Source organism: Littorina saxatilis, unplaced genomic scaffold, assembly GCF_037325665.1.
Source record: "Littorina saxatilis isolate snail1 unplaced genomic scaffold, US_GU_Lsax_2.0 scaffold_684, whole genome shotgun sequence".
Lineage (NCBI taxonomy): Eukaryota > Metazoa > Mollusca > Gastropoda > Littorinimorpha > Littorinidae > Littorina > Littorina saxatilis.
This window is the reverse complement of record NW_027127252.1, coordinates 25001-45720: the sequence shown is the minus strand read 5'-3', so window position 1 is coordinate 45720 and position 20720 is coordinate 25001. Positions and strand designations below refer to the sequence as shown.

The window sequence follows — 20720 nt, the reverse complement described above, 5'->3', positions numbered from 1 at the left end:
CGCCCGTTACTGGTTATTTTCCAGGATGTCACTCTGTTTTTTGACAGTAGCGTGCAAAGGAGGTCTTCTGCTGCTTCTGGTAATCCGGAAACATCCATTTGGCTCGGCTTGGATTAAACAATCGACTGTTTTGTTCAGGAGAAGAAAATGTGCGCCTGCCCGCCAATACCGATGACCTTGACCCGAGAGAGAGAGAGAGAGAGAGAACGAGCGAGAGAGAGAGAGAGAGATTTGTTTTGATATTGTCGTCCTAATCTTGTCTATTATGAGTGGACTATTTTATTCTTAACTCCAATATGTTGGGCATTCAAACCGAACATGAATTTCAGATAAATCTATTTACCTATATGAGAGAAACAGTGTTCCTTATGCAGCCTATAGTCTTTGCCTGTGTGTGTTGGCGTGCGTAATGAAGGATAATGTTGGATGTAAACAAAGAAACTTACGTATTTCCATATGGTCCCGTTAAGCCTAATAAGTTAAGGGGACATAACAAACCAGCAACCTGTACTTTCGTAAGTTCATGAACCGCATGTCTTTCAGTTTCATTATTTATGTACAACGATGACATTGGCTTAATACTTTGAGAGGACATTAGGCATCAACAGCCTATACTTTTATAAGTTCACGAACCGCATGTCTTTGGGGTTTGACATTTATAAACAACTATTAACCCCCCCCCCCCCCCCGTGTTCACACTCTCCACACCCCTGCACCACTCAAGTGTACACGCATGTGTCTGGGTGTGGATGATTTGGGTGTTATTTCAATACGTTTAAGTGTTTTTAGATGATAAGATATTTTTCCTAATCTGTGCTGCTGCAGTCGATCTAAATTAGGAAATAAGTTTGTGTTAGTCATCACCTCTCTGCATCCCCCCCCCCTCCCTTCCTTCCTACCCATCCTACCTCAACTTTTTCTTTCCACTGAAATTGTTTAGTTATTTAAAGTCCAATTATCTCACATTCCTTCTCAGCTTTGCTTTAAAATATATTGTTTATTCTAATCTGAATTTTATTTTAGGGTACTAGATTTATTTGTAGATGAAAATACATAATTCCATGCACTTAAAATAAGCATAGCTTGTTGTGTGGTCCCAAGTTTTTGTGTGTGTATAACATGCCACCCTATGTTAACTGAATAAAATCATGTTTAAACCAACACTCGTGTCTCATCCAATCAGGTTCATCATCAAGTCAAAAGCCGGATTGAATAAAGCAAAACAAGTCCTGCAACTCTTGATCTTAATGCTAAACCGACCTCAAGTGGTGGAGGTAATATACGTGTACATGAGAGCGCGTCAATCCCTTCAATTACCGTATATATGACGGTGCATTAATCCCTTCGATAAACTTAAAGATGGCTGTGCATTAATCCCTCGAATAAGCTTATAGACGAAAATGCGTTAATCCCATCAATACAAGTGTCGTACAATGGGATCTTCTCCCTGTTGGAAGCATGTAATCAACCACACATGCACCTGTCATCGGGATTAAAACAAAATCCTCCCACTTAGATAACGGCAGAAGGAAAAAAATGCTGATGTGTTTGTTAGTTGACATGGGGCTCGTTACAGAATTATGTTTGTTTAGATAGTTAGATAGTTAGCTAGTTAGTAAGATTGTCAGTTAGGTATTTAGCTAGTTAGCTAGCTAGCACGATTTAATATATTGAGTGCAAATCTATTGTAATCAATGCTAAACCGACCGCAAGTGGTGGAGGGCATACACTTTTAAATGAGAGTACGTTTAATTCCTTCCATAAGTTTATATATGAAGGTGTGTTAATACCTACACTAAACTTGTCGTTAGATATGATCTCCTCCCTGTTGGAAGCATGTGAACAACCACACGTGCACCTGTCATCAGGATTAAAATAAAATCTTCCAACTTGGATAACGACAGTAGTCCTGAGCCTTTGTGGCAGATATTATAAGAGAGAGCTCCCCCAGTCACGTCTTTAGAAAAGAAGTCAACCGCTACAGCCAACGAGAAGTCAACCGCTGCCGCCAACGAGAAGTCAACCGCTACAGCCAACGAGAAGTCAACCGCTGCCGCCAACGAGAAGTCAACCGCTACAGCCCATGAAAGAAGGTTTCCTTACTGTTTGGTAGGTATTACAATTGTAAAACTAGTATTTTTCATGTGATCTAAATAACATAAACTCAATGTTTTGACATAAGTTTACGGGAGTTCTTTTTTCTGTTGGTTTTCAATTTTTAACTTGAGACACAAAGTGGGATGATGTTTGCATTAAAACAAAATAAAATTTCAATATATTTACTGTCACATATGTGACAGGGGAGGCTACCGCTCCTTTCACAACAGACTCTGCACCCGAGTTGTTGGCCTTTAAGTCAACACCCGTGAAGTGGAATGATGTATGCATTCAAATAAACCACATACAATGTCAATATCTTAACTGTCACATGAACTAAGTGTTTTGACATAGATTTACGTGAGCTAATGTTTGTGTTGTATTCAGGCCTTTCTCCTGAGACAAAAAGTTGAAGTGGGATGATGTATGCACGCTGTCTCTTTGTTTTACTTCTCCTGATTTTGATCACAGGTAAAGAAAATTATAGCTAGACTTGCTTCGCTCTGTCTTTCTGACTCTCCATTTCCATTGCAACAGGGAAACTTGTGATTGTTCGATTATGCTTTTCACTGTTGTCATTGTGTTAAGAACAATGCGATGTAATGTCACTGTGTTAAGAACAGTGCGATGTGTTGTCATTGTGTTAAGAACAGTGCGATGTGTTGTCATTGTGTTAAGAACAGTGCGATGTGTTGTCATTGTGTTAAGAACAATGCGATGTGTTGTCATTGTGTTAAGAACAATGCGATGTGTTGTCATTGTGTTAAGAACAATACGATGTGTTGTCATTGTGTTCAGAACAGTGCGATGTGAACAATACGATGTGTTGTCATTGTGTTAAGAACAATGCGATGTGTTGTCATTGTGTTAAGAACAATGCGATGTGTTGTCATTGTGTTAAGAACAATGCGATGTGTTGTCATTGTGTTAAGAACAATACGATGTGTTGTCATTGTGTTAAGAACAATGCGATGTGTTGTCATTGTGTTAAGAACAATACGATGTGTTGTCATTGTGTTAAGAACAATGCGATGTGTTGTCATTGTGTTAATGTGATGTGTTGTCATTGTGTTAATGAGATGTGTTGTCATTGTGTTAAGAACAATGCGATGTGTTGTCATTGTGTTAAGAACAATGCGATGCACAATACAATACAATACAATACAATAACTTTATTAATCTCTAAAAGAGAAATTGCATTGCTGAGCTTTTGTGTCCGTACTAAAACATACATAAAACATTCCAAAATAAATTTTTGTTCTTTGTCATTCATACATTCTTGTGTTCTTATACATTTCTTCAATTCATACATCAATATTCTATCATAATTATGTACATACATTTATTCTCTTTTAACAGTCTGTCTTCAAACGCATCTCAGAGAGGGAGGCTAGAGATTTGTGTTGTGCCATAGGTAAAATCATGTGCTTAGCTATGAAGTAATGTTATCACATGTTATTTAAGGAAAATGAGTAAATATATGTACCAAGCGTATAACATCAGCAAAACTGAGAAAATACAGCACATTGGTTATCACATAAGAAAGTATATTAAAAATAAATTAACATGCATTCACCATCAACAATGCACAAACGAAAGTCAGCACCTTGCCGGTTATCACATATTGTCTAAGAGAGTAGAATAAGAGTATATAATCATGCAAAACAAAATCAACAATACTGAAACAATACAGAACACTGACCCCGTGCATCAGAGCGCGGGGTCAGTGTTCTGTATTGTTTCAGTATTGTTGATTTTGTTTTGCATGATTATATACTCTTATGGCACACACACACACACACACACACACACACACACACACACACACACACACACACACACACACACACACACACACACACACACACACATTGTCATTGTGTTAAGAACAATGCGATGTGGTGCAAAATGACAAATGTCAATCTTTATGTACAGTTAAAAAAAGACATTAAAATATGTTTATCTTAACTTCTCTTATTATTATCATTATTATTGTGATCATTTTTATGCGCCTAATCTAGATATAGCCCTAGGCGCTTACATATTAATTTCTGCCGTTTGAAATGGAATTTTTTACAGACAGACAGACAAACAGACATTTTTTACACACAATATATAACGCATTCACATTGGCCAGTAAAGCTCAGTAGCCTATTAGGCGAGCATTCACCTTTCACGGCCTTTATTCCAAGTCAAACGGGTATTTGGTGGACATTTTTATCTATGCCTATACAATTTTGCCAGTAAAGACCCTTTTGTCAATCGTGGGATCTTTAACGTGCACACCCCAATGTAGTGTACACGAAGGGACCTCGGTTTTTTGTCTCATCCGAAAGACTAGCACTTGAACCCACCACCTAGGTTAGGAAAGGGGGGAGAAAATTGCGGCCTGACCCAGGGTCGAACACGCAACCTCTCGCTTCCGAGCGCAAGTGCGTTACCACTCGGCCACCCAGTCCCTGTCATTGACGGAGAACATGTTATTCCATTCATTCAAAACTAGACTGAATGTGTTCACGAGGGTGGGAGAAGAGGACATTGTCTGCCTGTGTGTGTGTGTGTGTGTGTGTGTGTGTGTGTGTGTGTGTGTGTGTGTGTGTGTGTGTGTGTGTGTGTGTGTGTGTGTGTGTGTGTGTGTGCGTGCGTGCGTGATTGCGTGCGTGCGTGCGTGCGTATGTGTGTATATGTGTATGTGTGTGTGTGTTTGTGTGTGTGTGTGTGTGTGTGTGTGTGTGTGTGTGTGTGTGCCATAAATGTATGTGACAACGTCATTTTCGGATGTTAGCACGATACGACACACATCATCCGGACTGTGTAGTCCAATGTGTCACTGCCGTGTTACAGCTTCTCATCAAAGATCATATCCCGATGAAAAAGGCCGCGTTCAATGATAGAGAGACATAGAAGAGCGGTGGTGGGTCGTTAACAGTGGTGGGTCGTTAACGGTGGTGGGTCGTTAACGGTGGTGGGCACGTGCCGTCAGAATTCAGTCACACTGATAGAATCAAACACCGCACAAAGCTAATAAACGATGTTAGCACATTTCTGCAGTCTTTGTCTCAAGGATTTTATGGCTAGTATTTGCACTTTCGCCGAATCCGCATGCCTGCGCCCTTTGACAATTATGAATCTCGGCCACCAATTGAAAAAAAGCTAACATAGCAGAGTGTCTGGTCGTGGAAATGCCCGTGCTTTTTTAGCACAAAATAACACAGGCAAAACTGGCTCCGCCCATAGAAACCTTCGTGGTGAAAACCGCTGGTGTAACGAACGCATCTTCGTCTTCGCTCTGTGATTTATGCAAAGAGGTTTGTGCGTTTTAATATACATCACTTTTTTTTTTTTGCGTCCCTAATTAATCTGATCTATTTAAAGAGCTATCACCCTGTCAAATATTGCCTGGGGGGTAATTTGAAACAGTACTTCTTCTGTGCTGTGACACAGCAGGCGCCGGAAAAGTTGTGCTAACGGGAATAACAGGAAAATTAACCAGTTGACTTGCTAAAAAGTCAACCGCCCTGTGCAGCTGATATTTTTCTTTCATTGACACGACGACGCTGATTGGCCCTTTCATCGACAAGACGACTACCGTCCTGCTAACACTCTATTGCCACCGCAACGCGTGAGTGAGAAAGTCGACCCATTGACCTCACGTAATCTGTGACGTATGAACGAGATTTAAATCAAGAAGTTGACTCAAACCTTAATTCAAAACGTCTTGAAAACGGCTGACAAGTTTTTAACTCCTCTTTGGTTCCAGGGAGGAATCTGATGTTGTCCGACGACCGTGTGCACAAACCTTCCAAGCTGAATCGACTCACCCGAAAAATGCGTGAGTATAAGTGGAATCACGCAGACAACCAAACACGCAAACAACACAGACAGAAGGAAACCGATACACCGCCCAGTATACAGGTTTTTAATTAAGGAATAGTATACAGGTTTGTAATTAAGGAGTATACAGGTTTGTAATTAAGGAGTATACAGGTTTTTAATTAAGGAATAGTATAATTCGATCGACCGTCGCTTTGATGTACTGGAAGTTCACAGCCTGCCTGTAGAAAACTAGGCCGACAAATTATTGCAACAAATTTGACAACCGAATGTAACGTATTCAATGGTACAATGTGACGTATCCAATGGTGCAATGTGACGCATTCAATGGTGCAATAAGACGTATTATATGGTGCAATGGGACGTAATCGTTCGTGTAATTTAATGTATTCAATGGTGCAATGTGACGTATTCAATGGTGCAATGTTACGTATTACACGGTGCAATGGGATGTAACTTAACCTTCGCCGGTGTTACAAACTGGAAACTCTGCCTGAACAATCCTTCTCATTGCGGTCAATGCGCATGCGCTAACAAGGGTAGATTAATTAGGTCTTGAGCAACCTAACCCTAACCCTAACCCTAATCCTAACCCTAATCCTAACCTTAACCCTAACCCTAACCCATGGTTCGTTCGGCCAAAGGGTCGCATTTTTTAAGTCTTAGATTGGCGCATGCGCATTGACCGCAATGAGAAGGATTGTTCAGCAGAGGTTTCAGTTCGTGACACCGGTCGTCGTGGGTCCGTGTGGACCCAGAAGGGTGTTTAATTGCAAATATCTCTTAAACCAGTTGGACTTTTTTTTAATGAGCTTTTAAGAATGCCTCAGACACCTACAAAGCTCTTATGTCCTAAAAGATCATTACATTTCAGCAAGAAGTCATTAAACTTACAAAGGTCAAATTTAGACTACACACGGAAGACATCGTCGGGCCGTGCTGACCCATGTTTCTCAAACTAAAGGAACTTAAATAAAACCTTGGGAGAGAAGTCACAAACTTTCAGGTATTGGCTCTAAACATCATTTTTTACGATCTGTTTAATTTTGGAGTTAAATAAGCAAGTCGCGTTGAGCGAAATTAATGCATAACAATATATGGGCCCACACGGCCCCACGACGTCTGCAGAACGGTATTCACGTTTTTATATTTAGTCAAGTTTTGACTAAATATTTTAACATCGAGGGGGAATCGAAACGAGGGTCGTGGTGTATGTGCGTGTGTGTGTGTGTGTGTGTGTGTGTGTCTGTGTGTGTGTGTAGAGCGATTCAGACTAAACTACTGGACCGATCTTTATGAAATTTGACATGAGAGTTCCTGGGTATGAAATCCCCGAACGTTTTTTTCATTTTTTTGATAAATGTCTTTGATGACGTCATATCCGGCTTTTCGTGAAAGTTGAGGCGGCACTGTCACGCCCTCATTTTTCACCCAAATTGGTTGAAATTTTGGTCAAGTAATCTTCGACAAAGCCCGGACTTCGGTATTGCATTTCAGCTTGGTGGCTTAAAAATTAATTAATGACTTTGGTCATTAAAAATCTGAAAATTGTAAAAAAAAAATAAAAATTTATAAAACGATCCAAATTTACGTTTATCTTATTCTCCATCATTTGCTGATTCCAAAAACATATAAATATGTTATATTCGGATTAAAGACAAGCTCTGAAAATTAAATATATAAAAATTATTATCAAAATTTTTTTTTCGAAATCAATTTAAAAACACTTTCATCTTATTCCTTGTCGGTTCCTGATTCCAAAAACATATACATATGATATGTTTGGATTAAAAACACGCTCAGAAAGTTAAAACAAAGAGAGGTACAGAAAAGCGTGCTATCCTTCTCAGCGCAAGTACTACCCCGCTCTTCTTGTCAATTTCACTGCCTTTGCCGTGCGCGGTGGACTGACGATGCTACGGTCTTGCTGCGTTGCATTGCGTTCAGTTTCATTCTGTGAGTTCGACAGCTACTTGACTAAATATTGTATTTTCGCCTTACGCGACTTGTTTATATTTAGTCAAGTTTTGACTAAATATTTTAACATCGAGGGGGAATCGAAACGAGGGTCGTGGTGTATGTGCGTGTGTGTGTGTGTGTGTGTGTGTCTGTGTGTGTGTGTGTGTGTAGAGCGATTCAGACTAAACTACTGGGCCGATCTTTATGAAATTTGACATGAGAGTTCCTGGGTATGAAATCCCCGAACGTTTTTTTCATTTTTTTGATAAATGTCTTTGATGACGTCATATCCGGCTTTTCGTGAAAGTTGAGGCGGCACTGTCACGCCCTCATTTTTCAACCAAATTGGTTGAAATTTTGGTCAAGTAATCTTCGACGAAGCCCGGACTTCGGTATTGCATTTCAGCTTGGTGGCTTAAAAATTAATTAATGACTTTGGTCATTAAAAATCTGAAAATTGTAAAAAAAAAAACAATTTATAAAACGATCCAAATTTACGTTTATCTTATTCTCCATCATTTGCTGATTCCAAAAACATATAAATATGTTGTATTCGGATTAAAAACAAGCTCTGAAAATTAAATATATAAAAATTATTATCAAAATTAAATTGTCGAAATCAATTTACAAACACTTTCATCTTATTCCTTGTCGGTTCCTGATTCCAAAAACATATAGATATGATATGTTTGGATTAAAAACACGCTCAGAAAGTTAAAACAAAGAGAGGTACAGAAAAGCGTGCTATCCTTCTTAGCGCAACTACTACCCCGCTCTTCTTGTCAATTTCACTGCCTTCGCCATGAGCAGTGGACTGACGATGCTACGAGTATACGGTCTTGCTGAAAAATGGCATTGCGTTCAGTTTCATTCTGTGAGTTCGACAGCTACTTGACTAAATATTGTATTTTCCTCTTACGCGACTTGTTCTTTTTTTGGGAAGTTTTAGTCCGCACGGTAATAATTAAATTAATAATCTAATTTAATTACTTCTCGCGGACATTTAACCACGGCGTCTACGGAAGGGGATGCAAGTACGTTTTTGCTTCTTTTGAAAGCATTGGTCTACGGAATTCGAAGGGTATGAATATTTGTCCTTCTTTGACAAGTATGGGTCCGCACGGCCCCACGATGTGTTTCGTGTGTAGTCGATAACCCGGTCGGGCGAAGGCTAATGTATTCAATGGTGCAATGTGACCTATTCTATGGTGCAATGTGACGTATTCAATGGTGCAATGTTACGTATTATATGTTACGTATTATATGGAAGCACATACATTCTTATCTTAGTTTTTATGTATTCATTGTTAGCAAGCATCGACATTATTCATGTTTTATTTTAAACGCAATCATTGTTATTTATAGATCACAGGCACTTGATGTAAGTAGGTCACACACGTGTAAATGTTGTGCCCAGTCCTTGTTTTTGTTTCTGTTATTATTTTAGTTAGCAGGCCTAGTTGAGCACGTATTGTGTATCATGTACCCTCTACTAGTCATTGTGCATTTTAGTTAATGGACTGATGATTTCATTTGTATGGAGTTGAGTGCGAGGATATGTATGTGTGCTCCCATGGGAGGGGGGGGGGGGGGGGGGCGCGGGAGATGGAAACTTGCTGTATGTTATGTAATGTATATCCCAAGCGCAAGACAAATTCTTCTATGTGGAAATTGAAGCCAATAAAATTTGAGTTGAGTTGAGTTGAGTACAATGGAAACGTATTCAATGGTGTAACTTAATGTATTTAATGGTGCAATGTGACGTATTCAATGGTGCAATGTGACGTATCGTGTATCCACAGACCTGTGGCCAAAATACAAACGATCGCATTCGATGGAATCAGAGGCGGAAGAGCATGCTAACGAGTGGTGGTGAGTATGTTTGGCTCACAGGGGTCTGTGTAGTGTGAGGTCTCATCTCAGAACAATATAATGCGATTATCATTAGAATACTTTGCACATACGTTCACAGTGAAATGTGAACCCAAAACAGCTCAAAACTCATCTAAGCAGTCTAAATACTTACCAAGTATTTGTTGTAGTTGTTATTATTTCAACCGCTCCCCCCACCCACACACACACAAAAAGTGTGTCAACTTACGACTGTCGCTTGGCTGTTTTAAACTAAAAGGGAGGGAACTTTTAGGAATAGATAAACATGCTTCCATTTGAAACGTCTCAGTCGTCATCGGGGATTGACGCCATTAGGTCATGGGAGGGTGTCAATCCAAGATGAAGAACGAGAAGTTTCAAATGGAACCCTGTTACTGTTATTGTAATTCAATCTGACGACGATCTCTTTTCTGCTTTTGTGCGGTTGTAAACAGACATAATTGAATCTGTTCTGTTCACACACTATACATTCAGTCCACGTACCCGCAAGGGTCAAGTCCCAAGAAATATGTCTCTGTATTCCTATCTAATCACTCTGCTCCTGGGTTATTTTGCTTTCAGATACATGTTCCCTTCGGTTTTGACGAGTCCCTGGACAGCAAACTCTAAAACAAATTCTTTTCTCACAAAAGTGATCTTTTGAATTAACTGAGGCAGTGCCGAAGAATTCATGCATCAACTTACGTCACGTATTCGACGTCATCACTTCGCATACCTTATGGTCTCGGTATTTCGTTGGCCTTCATATTTCCTACTTGTAAAATGACCCTCAAAGCTAACCGAGACTAGTTGAGGTTGCATCAATGCGCCTCACCAACAGGTTGTTAAGGCTGGAGTACACTTTGGAGGCCCAATTTCAAAGTGATTAGGTAGTTTTAAAAGTTACTTTTTCTGTTAGTTCAATGTTTGCTTTATCAGGAAAATACAAAATATAAAGGGCTTAACGCGCAAAATTTTAAGATAACGACTGAAGTTTAAGCATAGGTATCAGATTTTTTCACGCACACACTACTGAATAAGTTGCAATATTGTACTGTGAAAATGTAAACAAAATAACAATCAGATGATCACAAACTGAAGAAGAGAAATAGGGAAGCAAAATAGAACATTAAACGTAGTGATTTTACTTGTGAATTCGGAAAAAAAATCCTTTTGTATCCATTTTGAAGCTCAATTTGAAGCATGGAACACCAACAAACATTGATTAAAAGTGTTAAAGTGATTACAGTGTTCAGAAATAGTGTTAGATACCAAGTTGAGTTATCCCTCTTTACCAATTTAAAAAAAAATACACCTCTTAACGCGCAAAATTTTGAACTGTGATGCTTTTACTACCCCCACCCCCTTCCCATTTGTCAGAAAAGAGTGCATATTATCTTCCAAATAGAAAAGCAGAGTAGTCAGATGATCAAAAACTTAAGAAGAGAAAGAGGGAAGCAAAATAGAACATCCAACATAATGATTTAACTTGTGAATTATGAGAAAACTATTTTTTTTACCCATTTGTGAAGCTTAATTTGAAACTTGGAACACAGACAAACATGTATTAAAAGTGTTAAAGTGATTACAGTGTTCAGAAATAGTGTTAGATACCAAGTTGAGTTATCCCTCTTTACCACTGTTAAAAGAAATACACCTCTTGTCGCGCAAAATCTTGAATTGTGATACTTTTACTTCCCCCACCCCCTACCCATTTTTTCAGAAAAGAGTGCATAATTATTATCTACCAAATAGAAAAGCAGGGTAGTCAGATGATCAAAAACTGAAGAACAGAAATAGGGAAGCAAAATAGAACATCCAACATAGTGATTTAACTGGTGAATTCTAAAAAAACCCCACTTTTTTACTCATTTTATTAGCTTAATTTAAAGCTTGGAACTGAAGACAGAAAAAAAAAATTAAAAGTGCTAAAGTGGTTACAGTGTTCAGAAATAGTGTTTGATACCAAGTTGAGTTATCCCTCTTCATCACAGTTAAAAAAACCACACCTCTTGTCGCGCAAAATCTTGAACTGTGATGCTTTTACTACCCCCACCCCCTACCCATTTTTCAGAAAAGAGTGCATATTATCTTTCAAATAGAAAAGCAGGGTAGTCAGATGATCAAAAACTTAAAGAAGAGAAAGAGGGAAGCAAAATAGAACATCCAACATAATGATTTAACTTGTGAATTATTAAAAAAACATTTTATTTACCCATTTTTGAAGCTTAATTTGAAACTTGGAACACAGACAAACATAAATCTAAAGTGTTAAAGTGATTACAGTGTTCAGAAATAGTTTTAGATACCAAGTTGAGTTATCCCTCTTTACCAATTTAAAAAAAATACACCTCTTGTCGGCCAAAATTTTGAACTGTGATGCTTTTACTACCCCCACCCCCTTCCCATTTGTCAGAAAAGAGTGCATATTATCTTCCAAAAAGAAAAGCAGGGTAGTCAGATGATCAAAAACTTAAGAAGAGAAAGAGGGAAGCAAAATAGAACATCCAACATAATGATTTAACTTGTGAATTATGAGAAAACTATTATTTTTTACCCATTTTTGAAGCTTAATTTAAAACTTGGAACACAAACAAACATAAATCAAAAGTGTTAAAGTGATTACAGTGTTCAGAAATAGTGTTAGATACCAAGTTGAGTTATCCCTCTTTACCACTGTTAAAAGAAATACACCTCTTGTCGGCCAAAATCTTGAACTGTGATACTTTTACTTCCCCCACCCCCTACCCATTTTTTCAGAAAAGAGTGCATATTATCTACCAAATAGAAAAGCAGGGTAGTCAGATGATCAAAAACTTCAGAACAGAAATAGGGAAGCAAAATAGAACATCCAACATAGTGATTTAACTGGTAAATTCTGAAAAAAACCACTTTTTTACTCATTTTATTAGCTGAATTTTAAAGCTTGGAAGACAGAGAGAAAAAAAATGAAAGTGCCAAAGTGGTTACAGTGTTCAGAAATAGTGTTTGGTACCAAGTTGAGTTATCCCTCTTCATCACAGTTAAAAGAAACACACCTCTTGTCACGCAAAATCTTGAACTGTGATGCTTTTACTACCCCCACCCCCTACCCATTTTTCAGAAAAGAGTGCATATTATCTTTCAAATAGAAAAGCAGGGTAGTCAGATGATCAAAAACTTAAAGAAGAGAAAGAGGGAAGCAAAATAGAGCATCCAACATAATGATTTAACTTGTGAATTATTAAAAAACCATTTTTTTAACCCATTTTTGAAGCTTAATTTGAAACTTGGAACACAGACAAACATAAATTAAAAGTGTTAAAGTGATTACAGTGTTCAGAAATAGTGTTAGATACCAAGTTGAGTTATCCCTCTTTACCAATTTAAAAAAAAAATACACCTCTTAACGCGCAAAATTTTGAACTGTGTTGCTTTTACTACCCCCACCCCCTTACCATTTTTCAGAAAAGAGTGCATATTATCTTCCAAATAGAAAAGCAGGGTAGTCAGATGATCAAAAACTTAAGAAGAGAAATAGGGAAGCAAAATAGAACATCCAACATAATGATTTAACTTGTGAATTATGAGAAAACTATTTTTTTACCCATTTTTGAAGCTTAATTTAAAACTTGGAACACAAACAAACATAAATTAAAAGTGTTAAAGTGATTACAGTGTTCAGAAATAGTGTTAGATACCAAGTTGAGTTATCCCTCTTTACCACTGTTAAAAGAAATACACCTCTTGTCGGCCAAAATCTTGAACTGTGATACTTTTATTTCCCCCACCCCCTACCCATTTTTTCAGAAAAGAGTGCATATTATCTACCAAATAGAAAAGCAGGGTAGTCAGATGATCAAAAACTTCAGAACAGAAATAGGGAAGCAAAATAGAACATCCAACATAGTGATTTAACTGGTGAACTCTGAAAAAAACCCACTTTTTTACTCATTTTATTAGCTAAATTTTAAAGCTTGGAAGACAGAGAGAAAAAAAATGAAAGTGCTAAAATGGTTACAGTGTTCAGAAATAGTGTTTGGTACCAAGTTGAGTTATCCCTCTTCATCACAGTTAAAAGAAACACACCTCTTGTCGCGCAAAATCTTGAACTGTGATGCTTTTACTACCCCCACCCCCTACCCATTTTTCAGAAAAGAGTGCATATTATCTTCCAAATAGAAAAGCAAGGTAGTCAGATGATCAAAAACTTCAGAACAGAAATAGGGAAGCAAAAAATAACATCCAACAGAGTGATTTAACTGGTGAATTCAGGAAAAAAACCAAATTTTTACTCATTTTATACGCTGAATTTAAAGCTTGGAAGACAGAAAAAAAAATTAAAAGTGCTTCAGTAGTTGCAGTGTTCAGAAATAGTGTTAGATACCAAGTTGAGTTATTCCTCTTCATCACAGTTGAAAGAAGCACACCTCTTGTCGCGCAAAATCTTGAACTGTGATGCTTTTACTACCCCCACCCCCTACCCATTTTTCAGAAAAGAGTGCATATTATCTTCCAAATAGAAAAGCAAGGTAGTCAGATGATCAAAAACTTCAGAACAGAAAGAGGGAAGCAAAAAACAACATCCAACAGAGTGATTTAACTGGTGAATTCAGAAAACACACACTGATTTACTCATTTTATAAGCTGAATTTAAAGCTTGGAAGACAGAACAAATAAATTAAAAGTGCTAAAGTGGTTACAGTGTTCAGAACTAGTGTTAGATACCAAGTTGAGTTATCCCTCTTCATCAAAGTTAAAAGAAACACACCTCTTGTCGCACAAAATTGTATACTGTGATGCTTTTACTACCCCCACCCCCTACCCATTTTTCAGAGAAGAGTGCATATTATCTTCCAAATAGAAAAGCAAGGTAATCAGATGATCAAAAACTTAAGAAGATAAATAGGGAAGCAAAATAGAATATCCAAAATAGTGATTTAACTGTAGATTTCAGAAGAAAAAAAACCTTTTTTTTAATCATTTTTGAAGCTGAATTAGAAGTTTGGAAGACAGAAAAAAAAAGTGCTAAAGTGGTTACAGTGTTCAGAAATAGTGTTAGATACCAAGTTGAGTTATCCCTCTTTACCACTGTTAAAAGAAATACACCTCTTGTCGCGCAAAATTTTGAATTGTGATACTTTTACTTCCCCCACCCCCTACCCATTTTTTCAGAAAAGAGTGCATAATTATTATCTACCAAATAGAAAAGCAGGGTAGTCAGATGATCAAAAACTGAAGAACAGAAATAGGGAAGCAAAATAGAACATCCAACATAGTGATTTAACTGTTGAATTCTAAAAAAAAAAACCTTTTTTACTCATTTTATTAGCTTAATTTAAAGCTTGGAACTGAAGACAGAAAAAAAAAATTAAAAGTGCTAAAGTGGTTACAGTGTTCAGAAATAGTGTTTGATACCAAGTTGAGTTATCCCTCTTCATCACAGTTAAAAAAAAAAACACCTCTTGTCGCGCAAAATCTTGAACTGTGATGCTTTTACTACCCCCACCCCCTACCCATTTTTCAGAAAAGAGTGCATATCATCTTTCAAATAGAAAAGCAGGGTAGTCAGATGATCAAAAACTTAAAGAAGAGAAAGAGGGAAGCAAAATAGAACATCCAACATAATGATTTAACTTGTGAATTATTAAAAAAACATTTTTTTTACCCATTTTTGAAGCTTAATTTGAAACTTGGAACACAGACAAACATAAATCAAAAGTGTTAAAGTGATTACAGTGTTCAGAAATAGTGTTAGATACCAAGTTGAGTTATCCCTCTTTACCACTGTTAAAAGAAATACACCTCTTGTCGGCCAAAATCTTGAACTGTGATACTTTTACTTCCCCCACCCCCTACCCATTTTTTTCAGAAAAGAGTGCATATTATCTACCAAATAGAAAAGCAGGGTAGTCAGATGATCAAAAACTGAAGAACAGAAATAGGGAAGCAAAATAGAACATCCAACATAGTGATTTAACTGGTGAATTCTGAAAAAACCCACTTTTTTACTCTTTTTATTAGCTGAATTTTAAAGCTTGGAAGACAGAGAGAAAAAAAATGAAAGTGCCAAAGTGGTTACAGTGTTCAGAAATAGTGTTTGGTACCAAGTTGAGTTATCCCTCTTCATCACAGTTAAAAGAAACACACCTCTTGTCGCGCAAAATCTTGAACTGTGATGCTTTTACTACCCCCACCCCCTACCCATTTTTCAGAAAAGAGTGCATATTATCTTTCAAATAGAAAAGCAGGGTAGTCAGATGATCAAAAACTTAAAGAAGAGAAAGAGGGAAGCAAAATAGAGCATCCAACATAATGATTTAACTTGTGAATTATTAAAAAAACCATTTTTTTAACCCATTTTTGAAGCTTAATTTGAAACTTGGAACACAAACATAAATTAAAAGTGTTAAAGTGATTACAGTGTTCAGAAATAGTGTTAGATACCAAGTTGAGTTATCCCTCTTCATCACAGTTAAAAGAAACACACCTCTTGTCGCGCAAAATCTTGAACTGTGATGCTTTTACTACCCCCACCCCCTACCCATTTTTCAGAAAAGAGTGCATATTATCTTTCAAATAGAAAAGCAGGGTAGTCAGATGATCAAAAACTTAAAGAAGAGAAAGAGGGAAGCAAAATAGAGCATCCAACATAATGATTTAACTTGTGAATTATTAAAAAACCATTTTTTTTACCCATTTTTGAAGCTTAATTTGAAACTTGGAACACAGACAAACATAAATTAAAAGTGTTAAAGTGATTACAGTGTTCAGAAATAGTGTTAGATACCAAGTTGAGTTATCCCTCTTTACCACTGTTAAAAGAAATACACCTCTTGTCGGCCAAAATCTTGAACTGTGATACTTTTATTTCCCCCACCCCCTACCCATTTTTTTCAGAAAAGAGTGCATATTATCTATCAAATAGAAAAGCAGGGTAGTCAGATGATCAAAAACTTCAGAACAGAAATAGGGAAGCAAAATAGAACATCCAACATAGTGATTTAACTGGTGAATTCTGAAAAAAACCCACTTTTTTACTCATTTTATTAGCTAAATTTTAAAGCTTGGAAGACAGAGAGAAAAAAAATGAAAGTGCTAACGTGGTTACAGTGTTCAGAAATAGTGTTTGGTACCAAGTTGAGTTATCCCTCTTCATCACAGTTAAAAGAAACACACCTCTTGTCGCGCAAAATCTTGAACTGTGATGCTTTTACTACCCCCACCCCCTACCCATTTTTCAGAAAAGAGTGCATATTATATTCCAAATAGAAAAGCAAGGTAGTCAGATGATCAAAAACTTCAGAACAGAAATAGGGAAGCAAAAAATAACATCCAACAGAGTGATTTAACTGGTGAATTCAGAAAAAAAAACCAATTTTTTACTCATTTTACACGCTGAATTTAAAGCTTGGAAGACAGAAAAAAAAATTAAAAGTGCTTCAGTAGTTACAGTGTTCAGAAATAGTGGTAGATACCAAGTTGAGTTATTCCTCTTCATCACAGTTGAAAGAAACACACCTCTTGTCGCGCAAAATCTTGAACTGTGATGCTTTTACTACCCCCACCCCCTACCCATTTTTCAGAAAAGAGTGCATATTATCTTCCAAATAGAAAAGCAAGGTAGTCAGATGATCAAAAACTTCAGAACAGAAAGAGGGAAGCAAAAAACAACATCCAACAGAGTGATTTAACTGGTGAATTCAGAAAACACACACTGTTTTACTCATTTTATAAGCTGAATTTAAAGCTTGGAAGACAGAACAAATAAATTAAAAGTGTTAAAGTGGTTACAGTGTTCAGAACTAGTGTTAGATACCAAGTTGAGTTATCCCTCTTCATCAAAGTTAAAAGAAACACACCTCTTGTCGCACAAAATTGTATACTGTGATGCTTTTACTACCCCCACCCCCTACCCATTTTTCAGAAAAGAGTGCATATTATCTTCCAAATAGAAAAGCAAGGTAATCAGATGATCAAAAACTTAAGAACAGAAATAGGGAAGCAAAATAGAATATCCAAAATAGTGATTTAACTGTTGATTTCAGAAGAAGAAAAAAACTTTTTTTTAATCATTTTTGAAGCTTAATTAGAAGTTTGGAAGACAGAAAAAGAGAAGAAAAAAAGTGCCAAAGTGGTTACAGTGGTTACAGTGTTCAGAAATAGTGTTAGATACCAAGTTGAGTTTTCGCTCTTTATCACAATTAAAAGAAACACACCTCTTGTCGCGCAAAATCTTGAACTGTGATCCTTTTACTACCCCCGCCCTCTACCCATTTGAACAGAAAAGAGTGCATAATTTGTATTCTCTTCCAATTAGAAAAATAAGTAAAAGCAACTGGACATTTTTAAAATACATCTTTTCTGTCAGTCCAAGGATTGCTTAGTCCATTAAAAACAAACAGACTAGGATTTAACGCACCCATTTTAAGAAAAAGTTAACATGATAATTGATATAATTATCAGACTTTTTTTTATGCAATTACTACTGAAGATTCCAGACCAGGTAAAACAATCATTTTATATCCTTTGTCACATCTTTTTTTTGTATATAAATCTATCTATAGCGAGTCTTGTCTCTTTGTGTCATTTATTTTCAAGAATTCTATCCTGGCAACAACAACAACAAAAACACCTACCTACCTACCCTATTTTTTTTAGCCATGTTAATAGAAACAGACAATTTATTTGTTTTGGCCTAAAGATCTTGAAACATTTGTTTTAATAGAGAAATAACAAGTACAGCCATTAGCTGTGTCACTCGAATTTCTTTGTCAGGCTGAAACTTAGCTGTTGCGTTGGTGTCTGCTGTGTGTATCTGGGTCCAAAGCAATTTTCACATTCTCATCTACACACTCACGTTACACAAGTATATATATATATACAATTCCACCCACAGAGGCGTTCGGGGATGGGGGTCTCGCACTCGGGCGAATCACACCACAAAATACAAAGTATAACGTACACAGATTTTACTATTGAACCAAAAAGCAAATTAAATCATGAATAAATCAATCAAGCAAAACTTCCACACAATGACACACTCACTCTCGGTTCACACTGCGCTCTGGACGTGCACACTTGGCAGCACGTATACCGTTCCGGCACCGTTTGTCTTCCTGCAAGTCCAGCATAGGCACACGATTGTCCAAGAATCACAATAATCCTCGTGAATGTCACAGCAGGCATAGTAGAAAAGTCCAAAAGGGTGCGTTGATGGTGGTAATCCGGTGTACACACACACACACACACACACACACACACACACACACACACACACACACACACACACACACACACACTCCGGTTTGGTAAGTTACCTGATAAATAATGTAGCCTGTGGATTTAACGGGGAGACTGGTCAGACAGGAAGAGCATTTCACATTTCCGATGTTCAGCGATAAACTTGTTTTCTTCGAGAGTTCGATCTTCGTGCGATTCTGGCGCGTTGTCACCAAGAACGTAAAAAAAACCCCAGGATATCATCATGATGCCTCTCTACAAAAACCAGGCAGTCTAGGAACTCTTCATCTAAAGTCAGTCAGTATTAGCCCCTCAACACAATCCTCATCTTGTCCCATAGTGATTTCTGCCGCCAAAGAACGTGTGGTTCTTAACTCACAAGACGGATTTGTCGTCTGCCATTGCGAAATTCAGATCTACCCCAACTACGTGCATTGATCTGAGCAATAAAATGTAGATGCGATAATCTGCAAACATCTCTTCAACACAATCTACATCTTGTCCCATCGTGATTTCTGTCGGCAAAGAACATGTGGTTCTCAACTCACAAGACCGATTTGTCATCTTTCAGAAATTCAGATCTGCCCCAAGTACGTGCAATAAAATGTAGAAGCGATAATCTGAAAAAAAATCTTTTCGCGTGAACGCTGCCACGTTGTCATCAGTCCGATGTCTTTTATCCAGAGCAGGGATGAACACACTTTTTCATCAGTAGTTTGTTATGTTTATCCGCAGACTGCTTTCCATTACTTGTCGTCTGTTTTAGCTTGACTCGTGGGGTTCTTCAGCAAGGCAAAAAGTGCTTGTTTACTGACACGTTCTCACGCACGACATGTCGTAAATGCAAGTTCTAACGATTGTTTTTTATTGCACTGATAGAGAATGTCGATATTTGTAAACGTCTGCCATTTCCTAATGTTTATTTCATTATTTTGCATACGGATATGGCTAGTAAGTGGATAATCTGTTACGACACGAAACGCGTTCTAAATCCGGGAAGGGAGGCTACTCCAACGTAGAAGGGAGGCTACTCCAACGTACTTTCCAAAGTGTGCTCCAGCCTTAATGGCTTTTTGGCTCACGTAGGTGTAGCCTATGCGATGCTAACTTTTGTCTCTCTGTGCGTGCGTGCGTGTGTGCGTGCGTGCGTGTGTGCGTGTGTGTACGTGTGTGTGTGTCTGTGTGTGTGTGTGATAGAAACTTTAACATTTGACTGAACACCGAAATACTAATTTTACCGTGTTATTATCCAAGCAACAGCTTTAAAGTATTGAAGCAATGATCAACATTTCGTCGGCACGTATGTAGATAAAGTGTGTATCCAAAGAAAACGGGTGGTGGTGGGTTTTGGGGGGGTAAAAACAGGTGACTGGTTTGTGTTCTGTGTGGTATGTAGACCAGGTCAGGGGTCAAGGTTAGGTCAGATCGCATGAAGCATTGTGGTATAGATTCACTTCTCAGTTCTAACTGAGCTGCATTCGCCGAAGACGATTTCACATTGTTCGGTCTCGTAGCGGCTCCAGAAAAAATAGATAAAGAAGATACCAAAGGAGATTTCCTACAGGTTGATCTGCACAGCGTGTGTTCAGTGTCTGCGCGGGGAAGCGCTGTCGAAAGGGCAGTGTCGATCTCAGTGGCAGTCGTGTCCCCGTAAGCAGGCTACAGACAGACAGATTTAGATCTAGCGTCTCCCACTCTTGCACTGTGTCTATGCTTACTGTGTGTGTGTGTATGTG

General features: G+C 37.7%; 1 long non-coding RNA gene across 1 annotated transcript in view; it reads left to right on the top strand.

Annotated features, from left to right (window-relative positions):
* Window positions 1–1954: 1954 nt before the first annotated feature.
* LOC138955711 (uncharacterized) overlaps window positions 1955–20720 on the top strand; it is a 20635-nt gene continuing 1869 nt past the window's right edge. The window contains exons 1-4 of the long non-coding RNA XR_011452335.1: window positions 1955–2109; window positions 2485–2568; window positions 5858–5929; window positions 9693–9762. This is a non-coding gene — a long non-coding RNA (uncharacterized lncRNA). The remainder of the gene's footprint in view (window positions 2110–2484; window positions 2569–5857; window positions 5930–9692; window positions 9763–20720) is intronic.